Genomic DNA, 13,265 nt, shown 5'->3' with positions numbered 1-13,265 from the left:
AACCAACAAATCTTTGAATGAAATATTATAATTTGTAATTAAAATAAATTGTGACTACAACAGTACAAAACTAGTTAATTTTTAATATAAAAATATTTTGAGTACAACTATATAATTTCCATTATATTAGGAATGTGATTTTATATCCATTTCAATTCTATAACAATAAATTTGAAATTAAAATTTTGGACTGCTATTTCAATTCCATCGTCTAAACAGATCATAGAAAAATTATTGAATATTGAATAAACATAAATTTGAATAATCATTTTTGAATAATTAAGACGTAGTTACGAGGTGAACAATATTTATTAACTAATATTAAGCCACATTTCATTTAAGGGATTTTTTTCTTTCCCAATAGCATGGAAGCAGCACAGGGTTGAGAATGTGATCTTGATTCCCCATATCCTCTTTGTTATGAATAAAAATGAAGTAATTATAAGTTACATCAATCCATTTTTCCACAGAAAAGACTCCAATCCATTTGTAGGTTAATTAAATTTGTTTTCTTTGGCATTGCCTTATTGACTTTCTATACCATATGTATCCTCAAAATTAAGAATATTATTACTTTTTTTTTTCCATGTGGTCCCAAGTAATTCTATGCGTATGTGTGAGATAATTTATTTATTAAAAGCTGTGTTTTGGGATTTTGGTGGAGCAAGTATGCATGAACATAGTTCTAAAGAGTTAATTTAACAAAGACTGCAATACTAGCTGGAAGTACCAACAGTTGGGTATCATGTATTCTTGTTGATTTGTGCAAATTTGGTGTTATGGTGTTGGATGCGGCAAGCAACTAGTACAAATATTATTCAAAATAAAATATTAAACCTCAAGTTATATAGATTAATAGCCTTACCTAGTAAAAAAAAAAAAACATTATAGATAGATTATACAATATAACATTCTATCGGTTCTTTGAATCGGCAATTTTGCTATTCTTTACTTAACAAATGATAAATTAGATCACATGATCTAATCTTCAATACTACACATTTTTCATTTCCTACCGCTCATTATGCTTTTATCCTAGATCATAAGTTTGTAACTGACACACAATAAAGATATCATCTGTGGATCTCATTGAGTTTCTTGTAAAAGCAACTAATAATTCCTTTGGAGAAGCAATTCAGTCATTTATTTAAATAGTAAAACTAAATTTTATTGACATGACGAGGATGAAATTTAGAAGAATTTTAATGAGTGTGTGTGTGCCTGTGTGAGTAAGAAACAGTTTCTTTTAAAATTTAGACGAAGTAGCTAAGATCAAGAATTTTAGTACGTGTGCGTGTGAGTAAGAAACAGTTTCTTTTAAAATTTAGACGAAGTAGCTAAGATGAAGAATTAAAATAGCCAATGCCATTAATCAGATTCACGTGAGTCAATTTTTTCGTATAAGAGTAATTCTAGATTTATGTAACTGGAACAGAAGAAAAAACTACGAACTTGAATGATGGAAGCGCTTGAATAATATACACCCTAGGCTTTGACCATAGGTGGAACTTTGCCACATTGACTAAGATCATTACACGTATATAGTATTGGTCCCAGTGAGCTCTAAAAGCCTGTGAAGAATTCCAGTCCCATCCTCATGTATTATGCTTCATACAAATGTGAATTGTCATCTTCACAATGGACTGTTTGCCTTTGAGGGTTTACTATTGTCTGATCTTCGGGACAACTTATGTTAAGTGGTGCACCACAAAAACTTCCCAAAGGGATTCTTCAAGAGAGAGAATTATTTGATAAATCTTCACAACAAGATGATCAATTTTGGAAAGAGTAAAAGGAATTCTGCCAAGCAAATGATTTTCTGACAAATCAACAAATTCAAGTGAATTTAAATTCCCAATCTCGAAAGGAACTTCTTCACTCAAAACTGTTTCTTTCCAAGTTCAAAGAAACTAATCCATCAAATAATCAATCTCTTGGTATTGATATTAGATACGTATTCGATATTGATATACTTCAACACTTATCCAGTCAGTATCAAATGAGTCTTCATCTATTTCATGACAATCATACTTATTGATTGTAACATAAGAGTGAGAAAATCATAATGGTTGAGTGTTAGGATTCTTTGCCAGAACTCTTCAAAACAGAGGATATTGGCAATACTATGTACACACTGCAAGAAGTGAGGAACGAAGTTGTTAAGCAGCACAAAGAAAGAATGGAAGTTTATATTTTTTTAAATGACACGTATTCTGCATTTTGAGCAATGGACAACGATGCTGAACTTGTTACATTCACCATGTTAGTGACCACCCATCTTTGAATAAGAAGAATGTTTGATCAAACTTCTTTTTTTTTTCACAAATCTATATAATACAACTTTATAAAAATAATTCGAATGTTAGGAATCTACCGTGCAAAACTGTTTTGTTTTGTTAATATAGACTTTGTCTAATAAAAATTTAAAACATATACTATACAATTAAGGATGAATTTGAATAAACAATACAAGTAAGTAGTTATTCAATATATTTTTTTACATAAATATCCAATTAAACTAACACCTCATACTTTTCACACATCAAATTAGTCATTAAATAAATTAATTTAACTCAATTAAATTTTAAAACTGTAATTGTGATTTGATTTGATTCCACCCTTTCTGAATTCATTCCTTCTCCGCACGGCTACACCTAATCATGTTCCCTGCAATGCAGTCTTGCGTCAATGACTTCATTAATGTACTCCATTATTTGATCGACATAAAATCAATATAATTTTATTTTAAATTTAATTATAAAAGTTAAAATTTAAATTAATTAATTTTATTTTTAAAAATTTATTTTAAAATTTAAATTTAGTTTAAAATCAGTTTTAAGTCTGATGTTAATTAAAATTAATTTTAAATGTATTTTTCTCAATTTTTCAACTGACTTCACAATGTATAAAATTATGGAGAAGTTGAAAAATTGATACCTCACTTTAATCTCTAGTGAGAGAAACTCGGTCTCCATGCTATACCCCTTTATCCTTTTTTTTTTTTTTTTTTTTACTTTTAATACCAAACTTTATATATGGTCAATTTATTTAAAAAGTTAATTACTTTTTTAAAGAAATCAATAATTAACTTTATATAATGAGGCCATAAATTTATATGGTCAATCAACCATTTACTTTTTCAGTAACATCTTTTCCTAACACGAATCTCATCAAAGCTGGAATGATTATTTACTTAAAACCTTTAACCCTTTTATGAGTTAGAAAGTTTGGAACGACAATCACGTCAAAAAAGAAAAATAAAACCAGACCAAGAAAATCACATCAAATTGAGTTCAGGATGTCAATTTTAGGTTCAGGATGAGTATTTACATGGTCAAACGCATACAACTGTTTACGTGATGCGATAAATCTTTTTTTTTTTTTTACATGAATTTAATCAAATTGAGTTTTTCTCTCAAAGTTTAAGTAGTTTAGACTAGCTGATTAATTTAGACATGAACGATTATTTACTTCAAACTTTTAACCCATTTTCTCAGTTAGAAAATTAAGAACTTCAATCACATAAAAATAAGAAACAAAACTTGTCTTAGAAATTAATTTAAAGTTCTTCATAGATATTTCTTATAGCATACCTACATCGTAAAGGTGCATGGTCAGAAGGAAAAATTGTTAATTAGACAATGAAAATCCCTTGAAGTAGTTTTTAAATCGCTTATTATAACAAGTTTTAGACAAAAAATTCTATAATTTGAGTATCTAAAAATAAAGATCATATGCAATATTGTATATAATTAATTTTATTTATTTATTTAATACGTGACAAAGAACACATTGTAAAATATTAATAAATAACATTTTTTAAAAATTATAATATTGAAAATTGTTACTATACTTAGATCTCGTAAATTTTAACAAAAACGTATTGCATACAAATTTTTAAATACACATTAAAAATTGATTTACTTTTTATACGTGCATGTTAAAAATCTCTTTGAAATAAAAGGAAATACTAAATATATGTTTTGTTCTAAATATATATAAAAAAAAAAACATTTTCGTTAGACAAGTTTTTGGGAAGTAAAAAAAAAATTGAATTGTGCAGCTAAAATTCATTGACTAATAACTAACTGATCTAATAAAAATTGTGGTGATCTTTTTGAAAATAACAACTACTTTTTTAGATTTATTACCACCTCACTAATATTGAAAATGTTTTTAGATTAGTTATAATTTGAACTGATTTAGAAAGTGAATTTTTAGATTGGATGACACTTTAATCGGTGTAAAATAAGATTTAATATGTAAAATTTGACAAGAGAAAATAAAAATGATAAAATTCCAATAAAATTTTTACTATGCTATTGATATTTGGTGTAAGATTATTCAACAGGGGACTTGAGCAGATCTTCAATAGGTTATACAAGAAAACACTATCAAATCATTACTTTCATGAAATAGTGATTTTGCTAGCCATTTATTCAACTAATGACAATTCAGATCTTCAATTTCCAGCAAAAGTTCTTGATGCTTTCCTCCCATATCATAAGTGCTTAACTAAGCAATAGAACTACAGATTATTTTTTTGGCAATATACAAACAACAATGGTGGAGAAACAGATTAGAAACAGGATTTTAATTATTACATAAAAGAAACGAAAAATGCATAAATTAACATATAGTACTAAAAGTTAAAGTTGTAGCCTGGTATACTTGTGTTTGTGGTGTGTCTGGATCTGTATTGCTTGTTCCTATTTAGGCCTTCCCCACCTACCTTTTTATCGAGGAGTCGTCTCCACCCTATAATGCTACATAGAGGCGTAAGCCTATAAGCCCATTTGCATGATGGAAGTATACAAATAATCTAAATTTCTTATAAGCCCTAGAAATCATTCCAACCTTTTAGACAAAACAATTTTAAAGTTTATGAGTCTTCATGGTCGTTGACAATGCAAGTCTGAATTGATTCAATTGAGTGTTGAGAATTGATTCAATTTGTGAATAATGGAGTGGGAAAGAATTGAAATATTTTTTAAAAAACCAGAGTCCTCTTGAGAGTTTGTGAATAAATGACAATGAAGGAATTTCCGGTACAACAATTCCAAGTTTATTTGAACTTTCCCTCACGCGATTGGTTTAGCAAATTCAGTCAATCGACCTTAGATTGGAAGTTTTTCGAAAAAGAAAGGACGACAAAAGGAACACTGATCAAGCCCCCACACATCCGGCTTTCTGCGGTGCTAATGTGGGTGGGGTCTTTAACTATCTACGTAGATTTAATGTGCAATTTCACATTTGTTATACTATTTTTATAATAAACACGCCCACCTATTCATTTTCCCTTATATATACAGAGAGAGAGGGGTTTTAGTCCACCAATACAATTTCTTTTTCACATTTGGAATCTCAACCTCAACAACCAAACACATGAAGAAAGGTTGCACGAAAAAAAAAAAGTAAAAGCACTAAGTACTTTAGTTAGTTAGGGAAGGATCGAAATTTAGGTGAACTATGGCCTAAAGTTAAGTCATAAGATGATTTGTCTCAAACGATAATCTCCTTTTAATCATTTATTTTTTAATTTTTTTTCTATTTTTTATTAAATTAAAAAATATGTTATTTATTTATCTCATGAATATTTAAAGTGATTTTTTTGTAGCGTATCTAAATCACTTTAAATTGATTTTTTTTGGGAAAATAATTAAATAGAAATTTTATTATATTTGATACATTATTATTTATTTTTATTTAAAATTATTATATTTACTATTTTTTATTTAATATTATATATTACTAATTTTGGTAACACACTAATATACATCATACTTAAATTATACTTTAAAATTATTAAATTAGAATTTTAATGTGGAAAATTTTAATTAAATAATTAACATTAAATATGAATAAATAAAGTAATGAAACTAAAAATCACACATGAATTGGAAGTATTGAGAATAAAAAATACAAGTAACTCAAAATGATTTTTTTGTTTTGTCTAAGATTGCAATGCTCTCGCTTGAAAGTTTATTTTGAACATCTTTTTTCTATAAACTTGAAACCTTTCCAATCAGCGAATGCCAAATATTACTTTTCTACCAATTAAATGTTTACGAAAGTTGTATGAAGTTTCATCCACCTAATAATTAGTTAATTTACCTTTCGATGCTCCAAGCAACACTTTTAGGTGGGTGTCTATAAAAGGAACTCTGACACTCAAGCAAATGTATATTTCAGTTTAAGCAGTACAAGTAAAAGAAAATAATACCTAATTTAGTTATGAGTGTTTATTTAATTTGGGATGAGGGGTAAGTCCATGATTATGGCTACTATCGCTGAACCACATAATGCATCTCAAACCTTGGCTCAACATTGGTGCATCCTCCTGAAATTGGATCATATACCTCGGTCAATTGGGACTGGGTCCACGGTTCAATTTAAAGCAAATCATATGATAAATTTATAATCCTCATTTTAAGATATGAAATAACTTTCTATGTATTTTTTTCTCATATCACAGCCCTCTGGCCCTTTATAAACGTATCTTTCAAGCTTTTAAAATTATTTTCTTCTTGAAGTAATTACTTAATTATAAATAAATCCTTACTTCTTAAATTTCTTGGATCAACATTATGCAAACTAGGTTAATAAAATAAATCATCTTGAAAACTAGTTTTTGGAATTTTTTAAAATTTAGGTTTATACTTTTTATATAGTTTAAGTTTTATATTTTATGTGATAAATATAATTATATTTTTTAGTATTTATCTGGTATTTAAAAGTGCCTAGCTCTTGCTAGTTATTACTATTTGGAAGTCTTACTAGTAAAGATAAAGTGCAGCAACCTGTAAAGACGCAAGTCTCTGTGAAATAACTTATTCCTTTCATTTGATTAGTTTTGACTCTTTCCACAGTGAACTAATGTCAAAATTTAGGTGAAACATGTGTTGCTTGTCCCCGACTTGTCTTGTCTTGTTAAATAAAGTTTATGTTTCCAATGTTCCTAGCGTGCACCTGTAATAAGATATGAAATTTATTACCTCACCACCGAAGTTTTTTTCACATGACTGAAGCTCAAGCCTTATATCCCCTTTCTCACAACTAACTACCAATTTTTTCTTAGTTTCTTCTTAATGCAAGTTTCGTTTGGGGAATGGCTTAGAATTTGTATATACCACCTTATAAGGTTAGCTAGCATATTTTACAATTCTAAGAATGTGGGATAGAAGCGGCAACTAAGATACAAGGTATAAAGAACTTCCTTTGTACCACAATCATACGATACACAAATATTTTTATTTATGGATATGAACTAGGGACAAAGTGGATAAGGATTCTTTTCAAAGGCAATTTCCTTATCTTAAGGCATGGCCACATTGTTATCGTCAAATAAGCTTATCAATGAAAATTTCCAATTGAACGGTCTTGGCCAGATGCCATAACTAATAATAAATCAGCGTACTGCAGAATAGCCCTTTCTATGAAACGGCTATCGTTGTTAATAACGTCACAGATATGTGACAAAATAGCCAAAGTCTTCTTTTCTCTAACTCTAGACTAAAAACTTCTTGCATATGCTCTTGGTAACTTGTTGAAACTTAAAAAAGCCAAGACAAGACTTTTTCGGAATTTCTAATTCATTTTTTTTCTTTTTCGACTGTCAAAGAGGAGAAGAGAAAAGAGAAGAATAACTGATTAAGAGTCGTAAGCATATTTTAAATAGACATGCATGCTCCAGAGGAAGTAGCAGTAGAACTGTTGCACTTTGGTACATCTTTCTAATTTCTATGGCTCAAAAGCTCCCTGCGGTCCAAGTTGGAGACAACGGTTTGCGGTGCATATGAGAGTGGTTTGCGAAAAGTTGCTTAGGCCCTGCTCAAGGTTCCTCATGTACTTGCACTTAGGGGCTTTTTTATTTAGAAACAAAGATATAAAGATGGGACCAAAATTGTTCTCCGTGAGAAAAGAAAGAAAGAAACTTGATTGAAACTACTATGCTGACATGAATTTTTGATGTGTAGTTTAGTTTTAGTTAAAGGACGCAGAAAAAACCAAAAATGCAACTCACACGACCACTAACATCGTACCCTCACAATTTCAAGGACTTTTTTTTTTTTTTGGGTCTAAATCTTTATCTGCAAGTTTTGCAATCACTCGTGAAGCCCCTCGTGGCTTTTTGTGTAAGCAAAAATGGTGGTATCTGGTCTTTTTGCCCAGAACCGTTTGGTGCTTTTTTGAAAGAAATGTGGGTGTCACCCCAAGAGCATTATTCCTTTGTGGCAACTAAACGGCTACTTGCTTTAATAACCAGCTCTTGGGTTGAGGCACTTCCCCTTAACAAAAGGGGACAGTTGAAGCGGTATGTTTGGCAGTTGGGGGATGGTCCTAAAGTCTTAAATGCAAACGGTGGAAATTAGTGGCGATGAAAATTAAAATCACAAATAGATGTAAGACATTATGGTTACTCAACTATTATATAACCTATTTAGGAGATTCGGTGTATCAGAAAGGTGAGATGATGGAGAAGTCTTGGTGAATGGCATTGTCTAGAACTTGCTTGATCTATCATTCCCAAGGCTAAAGTTAGTGTTAGTACCAATTTGGCCGAAAGTGTATGAAGATTTAAACCTAATACTGACAGTACAATGTTACATGGAAGTCATGCTGAGATATCTTGCATGAAACAATAATAGAATATCTATGAACGGGGTTATTAGTTGCCTTTCATCAAGTTTGGTAAAAAAAAAAGTCTGACTAAAAAATCTTTTTTCATAAAACCGATTACAATAAGATTCTTTAAATCATATATAGTATATATATATATATGGTTGTTAGTGAAATCAATGACTTGAGTAGAAAATTGCTTTCCTTTTATAAATTAATACTAATAAAAATAGTTTTGGTTTACACGTTGCCTCGTATATAAATCATGGGAATTTTTTTTTGGCTTAATAAGTATTTATTTTTATAAAAATTTCACAACTTGTATAAAATGTTTATTAAAATATAGTTTATTACTTCTTTCATAAATTATTTGTTTTAAATTTCTTTTAAGCTGACCATGGTTCATTAAAGATATTGACAAGTGTTAGTTTTTTCTTTTACTACTTAATAAAAGAGATTAAAAATAATAGTTTATAAAAACAAAATTTGTAATATATCTCTTAATAAATTTTAATAGGGATTAAATCTAAAATTGTATAATTTTTGTAGTATCAAACATTTTAATAAGTCAAAAATATATATACAGTTTTTGAGAGAGAATTTTTTTAATGATTCATTGTATATAAAAAAATTAATAATATGGCAGTAGTTTAATTTTAGTTACTCAAACCAATGAGTTGATGAAAACGGCTTCTAGCTTGAAGTTACCCAAGATCACCTGAATTATGATAATACTTTTAATACACTCACTAAACATTTCATAAATATAGAGCTACTAATCAACTGTTTTCCGTTTGGTCTTTCTGATGGTAAATATGTTAATGTGTTTTTTTTAATGGAAAAATAGTAATGAATATTTTGCCAGTGACATATAAATGAAATCAACTCTTTCGAAAGAATTAGGATAATCAACTCCCTCTTCATTTTGGGCTTTGCCATCTCCTTTATCATGTAATTTTTTGGTTTTTGTCCGAACAGCATTTTTTTGTATTTACAATTATTAGATTGTTTTTGATTTATAATTATAATTTTTATATTTAAAATAAGTACACACTATATATGCACTTTTACACTACCAAAAAATTGTATACCTAGTAACAAGAATAATTCTTTTCTGATGTGGCAGCAACCACAGAGCATAGTAAGAATTTCCTCTAGCACTATACCAATATAGTGCTACAACGGAATAATATAAACAACCTAGAAGCTCTGATACCACTGTTAGGACCAGAGTACCAGTATAATAACACACAACTAAAATAAAGATGAGAAAAATAAGAGCTAAAAGAGAGACAATACTGATAATAAAAAAAAATATTTTCTGGAAGAAAAAATATTACACCACTCCTCACTCTAAAATTTACTCCTCAAAATAGGAGACTACTACTACCAAGTACAAGCTCAGTGTAATACAAAATTAGTGAGAGAGAAGATTTTGGGATGATTGTTAAGGGACCCTTATGCCTCCTTTTATAAGCCAAAGAGGGTCCCCTCCATTTTAACCCACACGATGTGGGACTAATGTGAGACTAACATACCGGTGATTACACACTGAACATAACATTGACGTGGAAAGGTGTGGAATGTGGTTTCAAGAATCCAAAGTTGAGTTTAAAGACCATTGATCTCTCAAGTAATAATTTAACAGGTGAAATACCAAAGGAGATTGGATATTTGCTTGGGTTAGTTTCCTTGAATTTATCAAGAAACAATCTGAGTGGAGAAATTCCTTCTGGGATTGGCAATTTAAGCTCACTAGAATTTATTGATTTGTCAAGAAATCATTTATCTGGTGAAATTCCTTCTACTCTTTCAAAAATTGATCGTTTAACGAGGCTAGACGTGTCACATAATTCCCTGCATGGAAGAATCCCTCTGGGAAGACAATTGCAGACAGTTGATGCCTCTAATTTTGAAGAAAATAGTGATCTTTGTAGTGCACCGCTTCCGAAAATTTGTCCAGGAGATGAGACCACAATAAAGCCTCATGAATCAACAAATCCTAGTGAAAATCAAGATGACACTTCACTTTTCTATGGCACGTTTTATATGAGCTTGGGATTGGGATTCTTCACAGGCTTTTGGGGCTTATTAGGACCAATACTGTTCTGCCAACCTTGGAAAAATTGTTACATCATATTTTTGAACAAAGTCACTGACTATATATATGTAATGATAGTAACCAATTGGGAAAAGTGTCACTTTGGATCTCAAAGCCTAGCAGGTATGTAATACTAATTGCTTCTGGTATATAATTTGGCAATTTTTTTAATTTAAATATATTTTCACAAGATATTAGTTTAAGTTCTGGAAAAAATTTTGTTTAGTCTTTAATTCTTTTAAATTTAAGACTTTTGATTCATAATAATGACATAACTCAACGAAAAATTAATATAAAACGATTTCTGAATAGTTTGTTATCACTAAAACCTAAAAGTTTTGATTTAAACCAAGTGTTTTCCATGATACGAGGATTCTGAACCTCCTTAATTGAAATATTGAAATCTGGAATTTATTTGTTTAATTCAGTTAAACAAGATGTTAAATGATGGGTTTTTATATAATTTTTAATTGTTCTCATAGAAACTTTTAAACTTAGATGTTTCAAGATGGTCCCCTTTTATGTTATTTTTAAAATAAAAATATATTATCTGCTGTTTTAATATTTTAAAAAGCATAGATTAAAATTAAAATTGGCTTATAATATACTATAAAATAACATAACATATAAAAAAAAAATATTATATATCTTAATTTATGATCATTTCAAAAAGTTGAGAAACTAAATATAAAAAACTCTAAAAATGTGTAGTGACTTCCATTTTTAACTTTGAGTTCTAAATGTTAGTTGACTAGATACATTTTTCGCTTCTTTTAGTTAATAACTAAAATTCTGTTTCTAATCTGTTTCTCCACCATTGATGTTTTGTAATTGCCAGAAAATCTGTAGTTCTATTGCTTAGTTAAGCACTTATGATCTGGGAGGAAAGCATCAAGAACTTATGCTAATTTCAAAAGAAATTGAGAAAATAAAATAAAAAATTCTAAAAAAGTGTAGTGAGTTAAATTTTAACTTTTAGAACTATATGTTAATTGATACATTTTTCGTTTCTTTTATGTAATAACTAGAATCCTGTTTCTAATCTGTTTCTCCACCATTGATGTTTGTATGTTGCCAGGAAATCTGTAGTTCTATTGCTTAGTTAAGCACTTATGATCTGGGAGGAAAGCATCAAGAACTTTTGCTGGAAATTGAAGATCAGAATTATCATTAGTTGAATAAATGGCTAGCAAAATCACTATTTCATGAAAGTAATGATTTGATAGTGTTTTCTTGTATAACCTATTTGCAAGTTTCCTCTTTTAATTCTGCTCGGTCAAGTCCCCTGTTAAATAATCTTACACCAAATATCACCAGCATGGTAGCAATTTTGGACCCGGATCGCCTGCAGTTCTCGCTAGAACTGTAGGCTGCAATTTCCTTCTCGCTTAAGCGATCTACGAAAGGACTTGAACACTCAGAAGCGTGCCTGAGCGAGCCAGAAGAGACTTTTAAGTGAAATTCGCTTAAGCGACCAAATTTGGCTTAAGCGAATTTAAATTCGCTTAAGCCCTCTCAAGCAAAAAAGAAAAATTTGAAGAGAAAATGGATTAGAGAGCACATGTTTCAGGCAGTGTAATTAGCTTGAGCGAATTTTAAATGGCTTAAGCGAATTTTGGTAGAGCTTGAGCTAGCGTTTTACAAATCCAGCAAAACTAATTTAGCTTAAGCGAGTTTTATCCACTTAAGCAAATTTATCAGAAAATGCATTAACTTGTACAACCTGATATAATCGCTTAAATGAAAATCTGTAGCTTAAGCAAACTATATACGCGCTTGGGCCACGTTTAAAAGAAATCAAGCCAGAATAGATTTAGCTTAAGCGAAATTTGGTCGCTTAAGCAAAAGGTACAGAAAATCCAACATAATCCTAGTACAAACAGCATTCAAGGGGGCTAAAATACACTTGATTAAGCGATCTATGAAATGGCTTGAACACTCAGAAGCACGCCTGACGAGCCAGAAGAGACTTTTAAGTGAAATTCGCTTAAGCCCTCTCAAGCGAAAAAGAAAAATTTGAAGAGAAAATAGATCAGAGAGCACATGTTTCAGGCAGTGTAATTAGCTTGAGCGAATTTTAAATGGCTTAAGCGAATTTTGGTAGGGCTTGAGCTAGCATTTTACAAATCCAGCAAAACTAATTTAGCTTAAGCTAGTTTTATCTGCTTAAGCGAGTTTTATCTGCTTAAGCGAATGTATCAAAAAATGCATTAACCTGTACAAACTGATATAATAGCTTAAGCAAAGATTTGTAGCTTAAGCAAAAATGGACCAGAGAGGCATGTTTATCACTCACCTATTTTGCTTAAGCTATTCTTGCCTTGCTTATGCTAAGACCAGCGAATTTAATTATTACCAAGCGAATGTAAAACAGAGAGCACATGTTCCAAGTAGTGTGATTAGCTTGAGCGAATTTTATATGGCTTAAGCGAATTTTGGTGGGGCTTGAGCTAGCGTTTTACAAATCCAGCGAAACTTGTTTAGCTTAAGCGAGTTTTATCCGCTTAAGCGAATTTATCAGAAAATGCATTAACTTGTACAACCT

This window comes from Abrus precatorius, unplaced genomic scaffold (genome assembly GCF_003935025.1).
Source record: "Abrus precatorius isolate BTA unplaced genomic scaffold, Abrus_2018 Scaffold5, whole genome shotgun sequence".
Lineage (NCBI taxonomy): Eukaryota > Viridiplantae > Streptophyta > Magnoliopsida > Fabales > Fabaceae > Abrus > Abrus precatorius.
This window is presented reverse-complemented; position numbering follows the sequence as displayed.